The sequence below is a fragment of the Taudactylus pleione genome, unplaced genomic scaffold, assembly GCF_031769625.1.
Source record: "Taudactylus pleione unplaced genomic scaffold, aTauple2 ptg001052l, whole genome shotgun sequence".
NCBI lineage: Eukaryota > Metazoa > Chordata > Amphibia > Anura > Myobatrachidae > Taudactylus > Taudactylus pleione.
Genome location: NW_028285453.1, coordinates 1,401,100 through 1,421,820, shown reverse-complemented (window position 1 = coordinate 1,421,820; position 20,721 = coordinate 1,401,100).

Below are 20,721 nucleotides of genomic sequence, written 5' to 3'. Positions count from 1 at the left end.
TAGATTCCACCTCTCTAGTATAGCAATTCCCAATCTGTACAAGGACATTAGAAAAAACCTTATTAATGTCCTCTGAAATGCCATTGTGCCCACTTTCCACTTAACCACAGATATGTGGACAAGTGGGACAGGGCGAAGAAAAGATTACATGACTATGACAGCCCACTTGGTAGCTGTATTGTCTCCAACAGTGCAAACAGCAGCAGCAGCAACAACATCATCTAACAAATGCAAGCTCATTCAGAGGCAGACTACTCTGTGTATCACCGGTTTCACTAAGAGGCATACTGCTGAGAACCTTTTAGAAAAACTCAGGGAATTCATTGCAAAATGGCTTACCCCACTTGGACTCTCCTCGGGATTTGTGATTTCTGACAATGACAGCAATATTGTGCGAGCATTACATGTGGGCGAATTCAAACACATCCCATGTTTTGCTAACACAATTAATTTGGTGGTGCAAATTTTTTTTAAAAATGACAGGTGCTTGCAGGAGATGCTCTCTGTGCCCTGAAAGATTTCTGGACATTTTCGACATTCAGCAACTGCGCGTTGAAGACTGCAAAACCAGCAAGAACTGTTGAATTTGCCATGCCATCAGCTGAAGCAAGAGGTAGTAACTCGGATGAATTCTACCCTCTATATGCTTCAACGAATGGAGGAGCAGCAAAAGGCCATCCAAGGCTACACTATGGCCTATGACATAGGGAGAGGAGTGAAAATGCACCTTAGTCAAGCGCAGTGGAGAATAATTTCTATGTTGTGCAAGGTTCTCAAACACTTTGAACTTGCCACATGTAAAGTTAGTTCAGACACTGCCAGCTTGAGTCAGGTCATTCCCCTAATCAGACTGTTGCAAAAGCAGCTGGAGAAACTGAAGGAAGAGCTGAAACGGAGTGATTCTGCTAAGTATTTCGGACTTGTAGATCAAGCACTTCATTTGCATCACCAGGATCCAAGGGTCGTCAATCTATTGAAATCAGATCACTATATTTTGGCGACCATACTTGATCCTAGGTTTAAGTCATACATTGTGTCTTTCTTTCTGACAGACATAAATCTTAAAATATGCAAAGAGCTGTTGGTGACAAGCGACATGTGACACGGCATCATCTCCTCCTTCAGTTTCCGCAGCTGCCAGGAAAAAACTACATTTTCCTAAGAGACCCACTGCTGGTGGTGATGCAGATCAGTCAGCAAAATCTAATGACATCTGGTTGGATCTGAAAGAACTGCCTACAATGAGTGACATGTCTACCGTGACTTTGTCTGATACGGTCACCATTCAGAGAATGGTGGATGATTATTTTAGGCATAGCATCCAAATACTAGGCATGTCAGACAGTCCATTTCACTACTGGCAGGAAAAAGAGGCAATTTGGAGTCCCTTACACAAACTGGCTTTGCTTTATTTAAGTTGCTCACCCTCCAGTGTGTACTCTGAAAGAGTTTTCAGCGCATCCGGGAACCTTGTCAGTGATCGGCCCAGAATGTGGAAAAGATGATGTTCATCAAAATGAATTACAAATTCCGTGAGAAAGGCCTTTACCAGCAATTAAGTAAAAAAACTACAGAAGCGTCTGTAATGGTGGATTCCAGTGGGGATGAATTAATATTGTGTGAAGAAGAGGATGTACACACTGATGGGGATGATGATGACTACATCTGATCATATTACCTATGTTGTAAAGCCAGTTTATGTATGGGATCATTGACACCAATGTCCACTGCACATTGGCAGCTAGTTTTGTGGGGGGGTTAAAAAAAACAATAATTTCAGCCACTAGTGGCAGTCCCTATCGCTGAAGTGATTGGTTTGTTAAACAGAATCATATGATTTACTGCCGGCTGCATGGTTCTAATCCCGACAGCAGAAGCCCAGCAGGGATGAAGATCCCAAAGCTAGTAAGGTAAGTGCTAAGTAACCTATTTTTACCCCCTAACCTTAAACCTCCTTTAGGGGTGCCTAACTCTAACTCTCCCCCCCCCAAGTGCCTAACCCTAACCCCCCTCTAAGTGGCTAAAGTTAACCCCCCCATCTCTGCAGCCTAACCCTAAGTCTCCCGGGGGGTGCCTAACCCTAACCTCCCCCTGGGGTGCCTAACCCTAATCCCCCCTTCCCCTAGCCTAACCCTAACCTCCCAAGGGGTTGCCTAACCCTAAGTCCCCCCACGGGAGCCCCTAACCTAACCCCCCCTCACGGCTGTCGTCTCCCGGCTTACCTTCGATCGGTAAGCCGGGTGTCGGGCTACCGACGTAGGTCTAATGACAGGCATAGGGACTTCGACGCCTGTCATTTGTACCTTGCCGGGATTAGACATTCAGGATTGGCTTCCCGACTGCTTCCCTGTTAAACTGTGAATGCACTGTTTCATATATACAACATAAGGGTGGGTTGGAGGGCCCAAGGACAATTCCATCTTGCACCTATTTTCTTTGCATTATGTGCTGGTTGGGGCATTGCTGGCTGACAGTTTTAATTTTATGGTTTATGAATGTCCAGAAATTGTAATGGCCACAGACAGCATCTCTGCATGCCCCTTTAATTTTTTTTAAAGAAAATTCTGAACCACCAAATTGATGGGGCGGCCATCTTGCTGACATTACATCTGCTGGAACAGGATTGGTGCGTCTCCCTTTTTTTACCTTGCTGATACGTTGCTCAGGTGCCGGTGATAGCGTTTCCACGTGTTTCCACTGGTTCTGCTGTGAGTTTCCTGTTCAAGTCGAGTATCCAGTTCCCCAGTCTGCATTATTTTGCTCCTGCTGTTTGTGTCATCCAGGCGGCACAAACCGCACCTTGGCACCCAGTGTTTGCAAACCAGTGTGTTGCTGCTTGTGTCAACCCGGTGGCACAAGTCGCACAATAGTGACATTCAACCAAGGGTTCTCAGCCCTCAAGGCTGCTACATGGCCCAATGGCAGCATCCTGCTGCACGGCCCAAAGACAACCTGTCGTCACTACACACCAGCGCTCAAGGCTGTAAATGACCGCAACTTGCCAAGAGTTCCAGCCCTCAAGGCTGCTGCAGGACTGGTTCCTAATCATAGCTCTGTATTCCACTACTACTCAGTCCGGAGGCTGCATCAACAATTAACTATCAACTATCAATTCTAAGTTCAGCTAGTGGCTGCACCAATTATCAAGTATCAACTCTTCTTATTTCAGCCAGTGACTGCACCAATTATCAACTATCAATGCTTAGTTCAGCCAGTGGCTGCACCAATTATCAAGTATCAACTATTCTTACTTCAGCCATTGGCTGCACCAATTATCAAGTATCAACTCTTCTTACTTCAGCCAGTGGCTGCACCAATGATCAGGTATCAACTATTCTTACTTCAGCCAGTGGCTGCGCCAACTATCAACTATCAATTCTTACTTCAGCCAGTGGCTACACCATCAACTATCAATTCATCCTTCAGTCAGTGACTGTATCAATTATCAATTATTCAATCCTCAAGGGGCACCCCAACCATCATTTTTGCACAGTCCTCAACTCTATTTATCACTCAGTTTTGAGCCAGCTAGCTGGATGCAACCTTTTGGCCCTTAACTAGATGAAAAAATCAATATTGTGAGCTGGGAGGTGATCAAAATTGACTGGAAATGAGTGGAAATAAATGCTATTGAGGTTAATAATACTGTAGGAACAAAATCAGGCCCATTTTATGTGATTTTAGCTGTTTTTATGACTTTTAAGCAAAAATCCAGATCCAAAACCAAAAATAAAAAACAAAACACGGAAGGGAGGTTTGGCAAAACCAATCCAGATCCAAAACCAGAGGAGATACAGATCCAAAACAGAAAACCAAAACATGGGGGTCGGCGCACATCTCTAGCCTCGTGTAGTTGATCAAACATTCCTGAAATTAACGTCAGTGGATAGGAATTTGTAACAGTGATGTTGTTAAGACCCCTAAGTGACCTGTCTTTTTCAACAAAGAAGAATCCTTCTCCAGCAGGAGATTTGGATGGGCGTATGCATTCTTTGGCCAGTGCATCTTTGATGTAGTCCTCCATAGCCTTATTCTCTGGAATCGACAAGGCATATAAGCATACTATTGGCAACTTAGCACCAGGAACTAATTTGATAGCACAATCATACGGTTGATGAGGCGGAAGAATGTTGACCTTTAGTTTGGAGAATATGTCAGAAAAATTACAGTAGTGAGGAGGAATCTCAGAGGAAGGTTTAGACACAGAAGGTTGCAACAGCAAGACAGTGGGATTAACATCTGGAGCTCCACTTGGTTATTTCACCAGTTTTCCAATCAATAATGGAGCCAAGGTTAACCCAAGACGATGAGTGCCAGAGGACATTGTATAAGAATAAAGGGAATTTCTTCGGAATGTAACAACCCCATGGATAGACAGATTGATGGTGTCCGGAAAGCTACAACACCATCAGGGAAAGTTTGGCCATCTAAACCACAAATGGAAATAGAGTGATCCAAAGGCACAGCAGGGATTCCCAGAGTCTTGAAAAGGAATGGTCCATGAAATTGCCAGCCACACCGCTGTTGAGGAATGCAGTGGTAGTACATTTTTTCCCAGATATCCAAAGAATAGCAGGAAGCAAAACAGAATTTTTTGAGGAAACCGGTGCAAGGCCTAAATGCAATTTCCCCTGAACATTTAGGCATTCCCTTTTACTGGTTTGTTTGGGCAGTTATTAACTGAGTGACCTTTTTCACAGCAGTACATGCACAGAGCTAAGGAGTGCCTCCTGCGCTTTTCCTCAGGAGGCAGATGAAAGGCTCCTATCTGCATTGGTTCTTCTGAATCAAAAGGAGGACCCCAGGAGGGACCCCTAGGAGTTCTAGTGGGCAGATTCCTCTTACGTCTGCGTTCACGAAGACGATGGTCATTGCAGATGACTAGGTGCATAAAGTCATCCTGAGACTCTGAAACAGGATATTGAACCAAAATGTCTTTAATAGGCTCAGAAAGACCTAGGCAAAACTGGCTACGAAGAGCAGGGTCATTCCATCCAAAGTCCACTGCCAACCTACAAAACTCTGTGCAGTAATCTTCTGCTGCCCTCAGTTCTTGTTTAAGAGATCGTAGTTTAGCCTCTGTCATTACGGTCTTATCCGGGTCGTCATACAGGAGGCCTAATGCCTTGAAAAGAGCCTCCACGGAAAGAAGGGCACTATGAGTGGAGGGTAGTCCAAAAGCCCAGGTCTGCAGATCTCCTTGAAGGAGCAAAATGACTAGACCAACACGGTGTGCCTGGTTCCAGAGGAAATGGGACGTAATTTAAATAGAGCTTACAACTCTCCCAAAAATTTAGATATTCCCTGTTATCACCCAAGAATCGGTCAGGGAAATGCATTTTGGGTTCCTTGACAGTCATTTGGGCTAAACAGCGTTGAAACGCGTAGGTGATTCCCCTGCCAAGATTTCCTGTTTGCTGCAGAAATCTACTTTAAAGGACACATTGCCATTTATAGCCACTTTCAAGCATGGATGCTTTTAGGGTATTATCCCTTGATTAAACCCACAGGTTTATTTCCACCTGCCGCTTCACTGAAAATCCGGTTACACCATTTGCTGACTAGCCCACGTGATTCTTCTCCTGCATTTGGACATCCTTACCAGTGCTTAATTACTCCTGTTTACTTCGGGATCTCTGCTGGGTGAATTTCACCTTCCACCTCACAGAGACCCGTTACTCCTGTGGAAACTACACGGAGATCCAGGCTCCCGCAATAAGGTTGAGCCCTGCTAGCGACAGCGTGAACTCCGCTGCTCCAACAGAGGACATTTACAAATAACGGCACATCTACCTATCCCCCCCTGCTACCAACGGGGGCGGCTGCCGGACGAGGAGTTCAGTGTCCCCAATCAGGACAAATTCTGCTGGTTCGGGAGATTCACAGAGATCCAGGCTCCCTTTAATTAGGTTTGAGCCTTCAGTGACATCGGGATTAATACTCATTTCGCTCCTAAGGACTTTGGCTGTCAGTGCTCTTCAAACCTTTTTTCATAGAAGTATACTTCTTCAATTTTCCGATTGGCTGGCAAGTATATTTATATACCTTTTGAACTTGTTTTTAAATACACCAGAAACCACACAGACTCCAAGTGAGTCGCAAGACTGTATACTCTGCAACAATTTGTGTTTTTAATGTTTATTTTAAAACATGTACTAATAGAGGCATAATATATGTTTTGATACATTTTTGACAATAAATATTACATAAAACTAACAAACCTGTTACATTGTTTACACAGCCTGATTTTCCAGCTGCTTCTTCTATTTCATGTTTTTTGATTATTGGGATTGACTAACTGTATCAGCTGTGATTTTTAGGCTGTGACATCCACTCATTAAGCGCCTAGGTACTTTTTCTATTTGGGCTGAAGTGGATGAACATCTTCCACCCTGAGGGAGAGTTCCTGCACAGGGCGTTTCTAGAGAGGAGGGGGCCCGTGTGCAGTCTCCGACATGGGTCCCCTCCTCTCTGTCCGGCGGCCGGCAGTGCACTGAGCTGTGTGCGGCCAGTGCCGGAGTTATAGACTCTGGGCACTAGAGTGTGCACAGAGTTTATAATGAATACACAGATCACCGGGAAAATGGGCGCGGCGGCCAGTTCCCCTGTACTGCGCATGCGCAAACGATGGGAAAATGGCCGCCGTGGCCATTTTCCAGTCGTTTTACAGCACCGGACCCCCGGTTGAATTGATGTAGCAAGTAGCTGGTAGAATTGATGTGGCTGGTTTAGCCTGTTGAACTGATGCAGCAAGTAGCTGGTAGAATTGATGTGGCTGGTATAGCCTGTTGAACTGATGCAGCAAGTAGCTGGTAGAATTGATGTGGCTGGTATAGCCAGTTGAATTGATGCAGCAAGGAGCTGGTAGAATTGATGTGGCTGGTATAGCTGGTTGAATTGATGCAGCAAGTAGCTGGTAGAATTGATGTGGCTGGTATAGCCGGTTGAATTGATGCAGCAAGGAGCTGGTAGAATTGATGTGGCTGGTATAGCCGGTTGAATTGATGCAGCAAGTAGCTGGTAGAATTGATGTGATTGAATGCCGAGGAACAGCTTGATTTGCCGTGGTGTGGCTACGAAAACCGGAGAATATGGTGTGACCTCAGAACCAAGGTGTGGCTTGGTTAGCCATGGTGCGGCTACGATAGCCGACGGATATGTTGTGGCCTGATGACCGAGGTATGGCTTAGAGAGATGCAGGAACCGGAAGGGCACTACAGAGACGCTTTAGCCGGCAAAGCCGTGAAGATGCCGCCGGATATTTAACCGATGAAGAACCAATCTAAGTAACGGCAGGCGGAAGTAGGAGTAACCATCGAAGTGCTGGAAGGTAACAAGTCATGCCAGCGACTTGTAACAATTACTTCACATCATTCCTAAACACTATCCCTAACTATCCCTAATGTGGTGCATAGTGGTAGGAACATTGGGCCTGATTCAGCAGTGCTTGCTAGTGCACTGCTGATCGCAGATTCACGATGTTTGGGAACCTGCGCCAGAGCCATAGTGCGCATAGGCAGTACAGGTCCGAGATCACGCATGCAGTCCAGCAGCAGACTGTCGGTGATTGACAGTCTGCTGCCATTTCTGAGTGAGGAGGGGGCGGCAGCAGCCTTCATTTCCCAAAATGAAGCCATGTCACTGCTGTTGGGAGGATGATGATGAGGCCAGGATCTCAGTCGGCTAATGGATATGGCTGGTGTGGTATAAGAGACAGACAGTAATTAGTTAGACAATGTCTAGATAGACACCAGATGTTAGACAGTCAATAGTTAGACAGGGAAGAAAGTTAGACACAAACAAAAGTGAGACACATTAAAGTTAGACATGTAAAAAGTTCAACAGGTACAAAAGGTCGACATTGTCAGAAGTTCGACATGAAAAAGGTCGACACAAAAATGGACAACAATCATTTTTTTGTTTTGTTTTTTAGCCCTAATCTTCACCCTAACCCTAACCCTCCCCTTGGTGCCTAACCCTAACTCTCCCCCCTGGTGCCTAACCCTAACCGACTGGGTAAGTGCCTAACCGTGGGGGTAAGGGCCTAACCCTAACCCTCCAGTAAGTGCCTAACCCTAAACCTAACCCTAATTCTAATTAAAAAAAATAGTGTTGACCATTTTTGTGTCGATCTCTTTCTTGTCAAACTTTTGACCCTGTCGATCTTTTGCACCTGTCGAACTTTTTACATGTGTAACTTTAGTGTGTCTGACTTTTGTCTCTGTCGAACTTTTATCCTTGTCTAACTATTAACTGTCTAACATCTGGGGCCAAATGTAATAGGGTGAGAGTTTAGAAAATGTGAGAGTTTAGCAGCAAACTCTCACATTGGTTGAGTTTTATCTTCAAAATGGGAAAACATCTGAGTGAGATTTTAAATCGTGAGAGCTTTTTAAGTCTAAAAAAACATGCAAGTTCGCTCTGTTACTTTGTTTTTGGACTTTATTACATTGGCAAAGTTTAAAAAGTGTCAGAAACTCTCACTTTTCTAAACTCTCACCCTATTACATTTGGCCCCTGGTGTCTATCTAGACATTGTCTAACTAATTACTGTCTGTCTATAGTCTAGAACCCTCGCAGATGTTACAATGTTGCTTCTTGGGACACAGGGCTTGATTCAGGTTGGTTCGCAAGGCTATGTTCACACGCAGCCAGCTTATGTTTGCATTATGAACATGCGTATATAGCGCAGTGTGCGTGCGCAAACTGGCCACTGTATTCCGGAAGTGATCGCAGTGAGCACACAAAGTCTTCAGACAGTTATTGACAGGAAGTGACTGTTTGAGGGTGGTGACGGGTGGTGGTCAGAGAAACGTAGGCGTGTCTGGGTATTTAAACGCCGTTATAGAGGCATGCATAATTAAGCCCCTGCGATAGCATACACTGGCAGAAGTCTAGATGGCGACAGGCAGTTTAGCAGTTTGTGCAGTAGGGTCAGGTCAACCACAACTGTGCCGATGGTTCCGATGGTATTAGATGTTACCGATGTTTTTGGTGACTTTGCGGATGCATGTCATGGGAAGTGGGCAGCTTTATACAGTGGTTGGCGTCTTGGTATAGTGCTGCGGTTGCTGCGCGATTGCATTCAGCATATTTTCACAGCGTGTGGGGTGCGTGCAAACGCAACCTTCCGAACCAACCAGAATCAGGCCCACAGCTCAGATCAGTAATGCATGCAGGAGGTGTGATGTCTCCTGCTGCATTACCATATTACAGCTATCGTAGCTGCTAACGTTAGCAGCTGCGACAGCTAAAGCATCCTCTGCTGAATCAGGCCCCTAGTGCTTCAGGGTACAGGAAAGTTGTCATCATGGGAAAAAGGATACAGTAAGGTAGATAGAAAATCTTGGAGCAAAGTTGCTGCGGATTACAAGACACCTAGGTTTAGGGATAGATTTATTTTTTGCAGAACAATGACCCAAAACATAAAATAAAAGCCAGAATGGCGTCGCTCTAGTACAATAGCATAAATTTGCTGGAATGGCCCAGTCAAAGCCCTATGCAAGAACCTGAGGAATGATGTGAATGTTGCTATACTCCAACAGTCCCATAATGTCTGATAGAACTTGTGCAATATTGCAGAGATGAATGTGCAAAAATGTATCTTTTATGAGTAGATTGGTTCAAATGGGTCACCATGGCTTGCATGTTTCTTACTTAAGTGCTGAATGCAATTCAGTTAGTAGAGTTTATGGTTGATGACGTGATCTAAAACAGGGTTGATATAGGATTGCTTCACTTTTTTCTGCTCATAACCTTACAAGGTACAGGCAGAATGCAGCTCTACCATAATTGCCGATTAGAGCGCAGCCCACGACGGAGCATTACAAGTAAATTTAATCAACTCCCTGATGTGCAAAGCTACTTCAGGATCCATTTAATTAAAGTTCATTAAGGGTAATTTGTGAAGTTGTAAAAAAAAAAAAAAAAGAAGAGGCTCAAATGTAATTTTGTAACATAATGTTACTGGCATGTCAGGGTGGTAGGAATTTACCTTGGTAGAAGTTGAGTGAAACTGGGCACATTGGAGCTAAAAACACTCATATATTATGCATGGCACACACATGCAATTTCTTTAAATACATTTTGGAATTAGATATTTAAATGAGGGTCAAGGCGATAAGTACATATTTTAGACTCTTCACTCCTGACCATGAACAGAATTAATGGTACACCAACAGGGGTATTCAATATGGGAGCGATAACATTGTTTTTGCATTAATATCGCACTTATGACGTCATTATCGCAGGTTTTAGTTTTACACCGTATTCAATTTCAAAGACTTATCGCAGTTTTGAAAAGTCTTTGATAAAAAACGGGGATAACTTTTCACCATTGAATAGGTGTTGAAAAAAAGTGCAGAATTGGGGTTTAGGGGTGCAGGCTTAAAAAAAATAGCCTGCACCCCTGGGAATGACATTTAAAAAAGAACTGTGTCAAAAAAAGTTTTAAAAAAAATAGGGACACCCCAAAAAATTAATTTAAAAATTGGGGTGAAAAAAAAAAATGGGAAAAAAATGATTAACAATAGGGAAATAGGTTCAGGGCTATTCTGCAAGTATGCAGCAGATGTTTTCTAGAATAGATTTATAGCAGCAGGTGCACAAATGCAGAATTTTTAAAAACTTACTTTAGGGACATCAAAATATGCTAGTACCCATTTTCATGTACCCCAAATTTGATGGGACCACTTAAAAAAAGAAAAAAAAAACCTAAGTGCTCTTCTGCATCACTTCTTCAATGTCGGGCAAAAACACCTGCTGCGGCTATTTAAATCCCCGACTTTCATTTAAAGGCTAAAACGGGGGTACCCATAGTGATCCCCTATGTTTTTACAACTTTAGGGGGGTCTTACAATTTTTTTAAGGAAAAATTTGTAACTTTACGCAAATCCAACTTCGGAGGCTCCCGTTTTCGTTAATTTTATATTGAATATAGGGATAAGCGGGCGCGCGCCCGATACTTTAACGCAGGTAAAAACTCTGATATGAAACATTAACTTCGACAGTGAAGTTAACGTTTCATATTGAATACCCCTCCAAGTCTGATACTACTGATATCTTCTCAGTCTTATAACCATAACCATAATTATTAGTGTGCCCAGTGTAATACACCAATGTGGTAAGGGTATAAATGATGTGCTGCTGGTACAGGCCATTTTTACTTTGGTGGTGGGTTCTTCCTTTGGCAGAACCTCTTCCCTGTTCCACATCCCGGCAGAGAGGCAAAGTTTCCCCAGACACCATAATATGCACACAGAGTTTTGTACAAAAAACACAGTATTATATAATCATAAGGTCATGAGAGGCATTTAAGGTCATCACACATATCAAACATCTAACTCAATTATAGCTTAATACATGTTACTCAATCAATCAATATAATCAATCAAGGATGATGTTTATGTGCAATTCTCAGTCTTTAACCATTTAACCATTTTCTGTTATCATTTATACTTCTATTTGATTAAATAAACTCTTAACTTTGAATTTATGTCCTGCAGACAATACGAAAGTCCCAGTTAACTTTGTTGCAACGCAAGTTACTACACAGGGTCTTTATGTGCACATCGCCCAAATATCTTGTTATCTTGTTAAGTGGTAGAATACTGCTGTAAGGGCCTGATTCATCAATGATCACAACTTGAATCAGGGGATTGTTGCGTTCTGCGCATGCAAATGCATCGCAGTAATGCGAACCGGCCACTGCGATCGCAGTGACTAAGCAGACCCATTGCAGAGTGGTTGGCAGGAAGTATGGTTTGGGGGAGGTGACGGGAGGTGGTCGACGAAACATAGACGTGCCAGTGCGTTTTAACGCCGTTACAGGGGAGTGCATAAATTAGCCACTGTGATGCCATACACAGCTTGGCCTTTCACTGCGTGCAATGAGGTTAGCAATTCCTGAGTAAGGCCTCACCTTGTGCAAGTGTGCGTGAGGCTCTGATTGTATTCGATGTTATCAATGGTTTCATAGTCTAAACATTACGGATTTGTGTAAGGTAAGGTGGGCGTCCTTCTATTGTGCTGCGATGGCATAGCAATCTCAATGGATTAGCATATCATCGCAGTGAAGTCCCCTTCTTGAAAATAACAAAACATTACAGCGCTGAGTATTAAAGATAGTTATATGAAACAAACTGAAAGTGCTTCCCATGGAATCCACTGACTGTATAGGTAATGCAAATATAATGTCCCGTGCAATGGATGTTGCAGAGGCAGAATCCCCTCAGAGGCAGGCGAATCTGTGCAAGCTGCCACATTTACAGTGACACATGTAAAAGCCGATTTTAGATACAATATCGGTACACAAATGATTGTATAAAGCTACTGTCCTCACATATGTAGTGACGTATCAAATAACCAGTTACATGTGGCCAGACAGTTTAAAGTTAATTTAAGATACTGTATTAAGAGAACTAAATACAACTAACATACAGACCTAGGATTTGATTATTTATGATACACAGGTTAGCAGTACACAGGTATTATTATACAGATAACAGAAACATTTGTTTATACAGATAACAGAAACATTTGCTTTATTTATTGGGTTAGCTGTTAATAGATCTGCTTGAAAATCACAACAACGATACAAGTTATAATGTAACAACAAGTTATGATACAATAATAATAATTGAGAGATGTAACCAAGCTAATAGATACATATTGATAGTGAGCAAAAAAACATCTTTGAAATCTTTGGGCTCAATCCAATTAGGTGTGAATGGCGAGTAGCGAGTTTGTTTCTTGAAACTCACACACTTCACAGCGAAGCGCGCTCCCCAGAATTCTCCAATCCAATTAAAAATGCCTATTCACACTACTCGCAGCGGAGGGATGCGAATTGACTGCCAAATGAGATTTGCGAGAAATGCATAAAAATGTGGGGAGACCATCCTGGATGCCCCAAAATGGATCATTTTGTTAGCAGATCCATATAGAAGGCTGTTTGTGGGCATTAGGAAGTTACTGTAGCTTTTTAAATGGTGGCAAATGGCTAATTTGTGGGGGGGGGTTTAAATGCAAGAAAATAATAAAAAAAAAACATTTTTCATTTAATATCAAACGAATTAAATGAAAAATGTAAAAAAGTAGGAAAAAGGATGATTTTGGGGTACTTTGAGGGCACCATGAAAAATGTAAAAATTATAAAAACAATTATTTTTCAACTTAAAAATTATTGTAATTAAATTTAGGGTGCTTAAAACTAATGCAATGGGGTAATTTGAGGACATTATTTTACCCCCAAAATGACATGCAATTATTGGACTAATTAAGCTAATTGGAAACTTCCAAATGCCTAATTAGTCATTATGGAAGGGGGGGGGGGGTCCAAGAGGTTCAGCACAGTGTCCCAACATTTTAACCTTAAACTAAAGACCTCAGGGAGGTGCGGGTGGAAAGTTGCAAATTCAATCTGACTGATAAAGTGCGAGTTGTTAATTGGATTGCAAAATGAATTCGCTATGTGAATTCAAAGAGAAAATAGCAACTCGCACCTCGCAATTCGCACCTATTAGGATTGGCACCTTTGTTTGTCCTGCTTGTGGATCCCACAATAATATAGATAGTATGGATAGACAGGCGCCTGATTTACAGATGTAGGCTATTCCGAAGTTTATGCAGTTCAGCAATAATCATCAATATGTGCAGGTGTCTGAGTTGCACGGCGCATGTATGATACCCCACCAAAGTACTGTATAGGGGTTAGCTAAATGTGCTACATAAGGGTCGGCTCTGCATGAATTAAGGGGTCTAACAGCCACCCTATATACAAATATTTTTCATGTATAACATTGGTGACAGTGGGAAGGACTGATTGCCTGATTCAGAGGTGCTCGCAAAAAGCGAGCTCTCGCTCTGAATCAGGGCGGCTGCTTTTTTTTTTCCCGGCCTTCTGGCCCCTCGCTACACTGTGGGTGACCACCCACAGCTTTTGCGAGCAGCCAGGTGATAGTCCTGATGGTCGCGACTTCCAGGATTAGGCTGGTGTTAGGGGTCCATATAGGAACAATATATAGTAGTCAGAGTATGGAAGTTTTATCTATGTTGTAGTAAATTAGTTGTTATGGCAGAAAATATAATTGACAGTGTTGCATGATTTAATGATAATGTATTGTTGTGCATAAATTATTATCAGTTACTTGAGTATAACTAGTTCCTGAACGGTGAAGAGTTCCAGCTTAATAAACTAGATCTCATTGTACTTGCTGTGTCACTTTACTTTGTTGGGATTGGGGGCCACCTGACTCTCTGCTGTGAGTGTAGAACACTTCTCTCCCCTATTTCCAGAATTTTAAAATGTTTTGCAATGTATCCTGGAAGGGGCAGGATGACATCATTAAGTTACACACGCTACCAGGTCAGAGCAAAATCATCAGTTTGAACCCATGCAGTGTTTAGGACAAGTCCAAATGTCATTAGCAGCAAAGGGGTCCTAAACAGCCAGTACTTCAATCTCTTATCTGTATTCCATTTAGGCAGTGACTTCTACAATCAGATAAGTGATGTACTAACACTAAAATGCAGTCAAACCTTTGAAAACTGCTGTCTTAGGAGGTTTTTTGACCACATTTCCCATATGTATCAAGCTCTGGAAGGCAAAACTTTACGGAACTTGCACACAAAAAGACAACGCCATCTATAGATGGTGTTACATAATAGAGGTTGTAATTCACTGAGAGGGATCCAATAGGATCTCTTCCAGTGTCCCTCGCGGCTCGCACATGCGCTGGTCATTGGCTATGTGGCTATGTATGCGCAGAAGGACTCCCAGACCATGAACCCAGAAATCCTCACACTGCAAAGGATAGCTCTTATTAAAGGAGCTATTCTTTGCAGTTTTAATCACAAATCTACAAGCATACAGCACTAATAAATGGCAGTGTGCATGCAGTAAGTGGCGAGGTGTATCACATTTAAAATGCGATGCTTGATACATCCCGTGCAATAGGAGAGAAGTCTTGATAGTAGAAAGAGGACATACTGCTGTCTACACTTATTATCACAATCAGAGAGTGAGTGCACACACTAGAGGATATTCACAATGTGGCATCTGACAAGATTCAGCTTTGCTTATTGCATGGGATATACATCCTGACAGCATCTTATAGGGAGCATTGACCTTTATAAAGAATGCATTGTTAGGACATAATGACATAGGCAAGTGCGGGTAGGTTCACAAATGCTGGGAATCCCAATTTACTGGTTAAGGGGACTTTTTGTGATACAAGACTGAAAAGAGTGATTCTATATCCCTGTTCACTTTGCTTCTGACTTCAGACCCAGTGCGCATAATTTGCATGCGCTGCCGACAGCCTGTGCATTCACCAGGGGCAGCGGACAGGGGGTGCGGACAGGGTCGCTATAGTCGCCGGTAAGTATGTGGTGTGCTGGGTGATCAATATCAATCATCCAGCACACCAGGGAAGGTGCATGATGATCAGCCAGCAATATAGTATATGCCGCTACAAAACCCTGTGCACCCAAATGGGCAAGGACCGAGACGCCTCCTATCAGCTTCCGCTGAAATCGTCTTTAGAAACTTGCAATGACTATACGCCAGGTGCAGTTTCTCCATCTTAGTATTGCTTTTAGTGTGAGTGAGTTTCTGGGCAACAGCAATCCCTTCCAAAGTGCACCCCTATATCTGGCACAAATAATTCTGTGTTTGAGTTGACATATCTTGAGATGTGTGGCTCAGAATGTACACAGTAGTATGGTGACATTTTGTGTGAAATATAAAAATATCACTGCAAAAAATACAATAACTTTAAGGATAACAAATATTATTAGTATCTTAGTAAAAACAAATACATATACAAATTACCACATTTGCTATTTTGATCAATTTTGATTTGTTTATTTGCTGTTGTGATTAGTACCTTGAGAATCAGCAGATGATACAGATTATTTTGTATCTGTATTTATGGAAAACAAATTACAAATATAAATAGTGCATACATTAATCATGTACACTAAATGTATTCAACCTTGAGGGTTAATTAGAAGCCAATTTAATATTCATATCAACAAGTCAATTAGTTGATTTTGCATCTCATGATTGCCTAGATAAATATGAGAAGTCCAATTAATCTTCCAGTAATTTCAAGAAGCCACAGCCTCTAAAAAAAGCATACGCGAAAAATAGCTCCCAGATATGCAACAGCATTTCAAATATTACAGCATAACAATACACAGGCACAGCATAATAATAATGTATTCTGTTAAAGGATATTTTTCATATATGAAGCATGAAACTGACTTCCCAGTGTAGCTCTGTTAAACAACAAAATGGGATTGTGCAATACCTCCCCCATTCTTTACAGACAGCTGAGGCTACATCTCAAATCTTTAGTACACTATTTTAATTGGATATGATGTAGTACCAAAGATCAATCAAACTGTAAATCATAGCTTGCCAATTAATGTGCGTTTTTGTGTGAATCTATCAATCCACATATTACAGTTCTGCAGAACAAAACATATAGCCTCTTACTCACACTGTGTTGCTTAAAAATGTTGCTAGATAGAGAAACACCACCATTTTAACATAACAGCAAGCTTAAGTGGAGGGCATAATGCATATGTTTGTTTGCATTTAAGCAAATCAATGGTTTTGAAGAGGGACATATTACATATATTCAGTATACTTGCTTCCTCCCATTGCAATTGATTCAAGTAATACATAGGTGACAATTTAATACTCCCCTACATCCATATTTATATTGTAGCTTAAGCAATTGTGGTATTGATGTAGACATTTATGCATATTACGTAACAAATGCAGACATAAAATACTTCAACCAAATCTGCAGATGAACGGAAGCATTAGACTTTTTTTGCATGAAACATGCCTAATTTTTATACAAACCAATGCTTACGTCCAGCTACTGTACCTTACCTATAACTTTCCTAGCCAGTATTTCTCACCAGATTAAGTAATAATATTATTTACTCAGTGTGTCTCAAAATCACTTCTGCATTAAACCAGAGGTATGTGGTCTAAAAACAGAAACTGTTGTTTTATGTAGGTAACAACAGTTATTAACAGATATTAATAGACATATAACCTGAGGACACTCTGTAGTAGAGCATTTTTTTTATCTACTATCAATATCCTAACCTGGTTTTCTGATTATTCATTAGTATATTTATTTTTATATTATTGCCATGCTTTTGAATCTGCTATGTATCAATTTACGATGACATTAAATTAAATATTTACATTTTCCTATACATTTTTTATACTGATTTTTTTCTTCTGTTTCTGTGATGAGGGGGTTATAAATCATTTTTGTATATTGTCTATTGTTTTTATATATTTTATGATCCAATTATATATCTATAATTTATACTTAATTCAATAAATAAAAATAGAAGTAATAACATTTGGAATTATTTTTATTGTACCCTTGATTGGCGGAGGGTTTGCAGCATCATATATTTTACTGGTTCTCGGGCTTGCTGATCATATTAATGCCAAACATGCACCAATATGAGCAAACTGGCATGTGTGTGACCCCATCTGACTAACATAAATGGATCAATATTTGGATAGATTGTCAGGCAACTAAATATGTCTGTGTGTGCAGTCATCTGCTGACCACAATAACAAGACCAGGGTCTAGATATCCTAAGTGGCAGTATTGACCCCGAAATGTAAAATGGCAGAGATATTAAATGCTAGACCAGTCGTGCTTTGCATTTAATATTATTGTTGTTTCCAATTTCACTGTCGAAAGAGCTAAAAATTTGGTAACTTGCAAATGCCGCTGCTTACTAAAATCAGCCCCATATTGCGATTGAGTCAACCGGCCAGAGCACCAGGTGTCTACTGTGTGTGGCCAACTTGGAAACAGGCCAGGTTGCTCAGCTATATGTGTCCAGCATTAGCAAAGCTATCTGATAAGTGTGGTATATTTTGACAACATTCATGTTGATACTCATTATGATGACATGAGAATGTCAACATGGCTGTAATGTCGACACACTTTGTATGCAGACATTGATCATGACAACATTCATTATTTCAACACTGATGAAATCTCAACCTGATTAGAATGTTGACAAGCCCTAACCCATCCCTAACCCCTAACCCTAATGAGCTAACCCTAAAAGGGCAGACTAAATGGGCCAAATGGTTCTTATCAGACAGATCTCTGCGTACGCTCAACCCTGAATAGTCTGCAATTTCCCCCACTATATATGGAATCCCAGTTGCCGCCAAGTTACTCCCACTTAGCCGGCTGAGATGCGTACCACACAGTATCACCCGCAGTTGCTCAAAGTTGCTTTTGCTCAGTTACAGGGCCTGTTGGGGTGACGAGGCTTCCTACCCCTGGATCACGGTATGCAAAACACTACTCCTGTGCTTTATCAATTTTCCTTACAGCCGGCTGGGAAGATAAGGAAACTCAACACAATCTGTGATGAATTGCACTTAGTTCTCAGAGGTACATCCCCTTTGAGCACGTCTTTTATAAGTTCAGAAAACTGCTGTCACAAACATTTGCCAAAAATGGTTTGACAGAATAGAATACATATGATTGGTTTAACAAATACATAGGATGTGTCAATGCATCTTTCAGTTAGTCATTTTTTCACAGTGTCCAGACTTAGTATCCTATTCTGGGATCATTCAGCTGCTGTTGTCTTGTAACTGCTCGTTCAGTATACCGTAATGTGCTTCAATCTCATGATATTTGTGTAAAGGAAAATGGCTTTTTCTGATAAATCATACAGTATGTTTTAAATAAACACTATAAATTATTATAGACTCTCACAATCCCCTCTTTTTATTAAAACATACTATCTTTCCCTTACTGGAGTCATGGCTTTCATAGTAACTATATTACTTCCATAGTCACCCTATGCAAGTAGATGCAAGCATCATTCACCACTAGAATACCAAGAATCCCGGCACATCTTTCCCTAGAAAGAGGGGTTTCTTCCAACATCAGTACTACAGAAAACACATTTCTTCTCAGGTGTGATCAATGTAATTCTTTCACGCGCTGAACACTTTTCCCACTCGGAGGCACTCTTCTTATGTGTGACAAAGAGAGTCCCTACCGGTGAAGATGCTTTATTTACCATTTTCCTGATATTATACGATAGATAGCAATTCCACAAAATGAGCAAAATTAATACAATGATTATAACGATTACTGGGTGAATGAGACCACTAAACATCCTTTTGACTGAAGGTGAGTTACCTGTGAACACATCCCACCAATGGTGCTGTAAATTATCTTTTAATTGTGTGGCTACTTCCACTAATTTCTCTGGTTCTACAATTGTCTGCATTTGTGCATGATGGCAGAATAGTTTACTTTCTGTAAGTGGTGAGCAAGTTTTCCTGTATTATTAATGGCATAAATGATACTTTGGAGATTAACTGTAAGGTTATGGGGAGGTATCTCAGTCACCTGAAATTCAATCTGTACATCTTCTTTCCCTGAACTTGTATCCATAACAAAGAAGATATATTAAACATCCTTCTGTATACTTGTTCGTTACCTGTCATTAACTGTGTTTGTGCTTTACCCTTTTGCATATTTTGATGCATGGTTCTGAAAGAACATTCAGTCCAATTAAACAGTTCAGAAACATTTGTTGACAGGTAAAGTGTGTTAAACAATGTGCTATTGAACACCTGTAAATATTCATTATCCCAATATATACTGGCCTGTAATGGGGTAAATACTGTAGGCATCCATATAGCTTGCATTGTAACTAATCTTTTCATATCTTCTCCTGCATTACTCATTTTGCTGGCTAAAGTTTCTATATCTATACTATTAAGTAACCCTATACCTGTACCTGATGCTCCTAACAATGTATCATACCATTCTCTCTTTTGTCTGCTATAGCAGTTTGGATCTGGGGGGAAAGAAATATTAAATCTTAATAGTGGTTTGTCTTTTGGTACCCACTTTTACACAAGTGGAGGGAACTTTAACTAGTGAGTCATTTCTTATAGTGGGCTTGCTACTTAGGACGTACATCCTTGTCATTATTACTGAATTATTTGGTAATTGCGTGGTATTAGTGCAAACTAGCACTACACCTCTTTCTATAGTTGTTGGGCTTCCTATGGGTATACCAGGGTCTGTACTATTGACACACTGAATACCCTATGCCCACGTTTTCTTAAATTCTTTATAACCCGTAAACTTATCAGTACAACACTTAATTTTTATTCCACTTATGATAGTAATATTATCATGCTCCCTTGGTGCCCAGTAGAGATGCCTTATATTATATTGTCCCAAACTTTTTACATATATCGAACCTCCTGACCAGGATACATTAAATCTGTGTAACTGGTAAGTCTGGTTACCATAGACTACCCTAGAGTACTCTATTTGTCCTCCTGTTGTCCCCTGGTGTGTGCGCAATACCCTTAGACTAAGTATAGCCAACATTATCACACAAAAAGGATTCATGATGGTGGTTCAATCTTGACCGTCAACTTCTTGCAATGTGAGGTGTGTATCCACATGCTCTTTCCTCCAATTTTCACTGAAGTTGGTGTAGTCAACAGAACCTGATATGGACCATCAAATCTTGGCTCCAGAGACTTTCTGATGTGTCTCTTAGTGTATACCCAATCGCCCAGTTCCAATGAATGTACACCAGGTACTGCTTCTGGGTCTGGAAGGGAGGAGAAAACTAAAGAATGGATGTTATTCACTTGATTACAAAGAGTAGCTA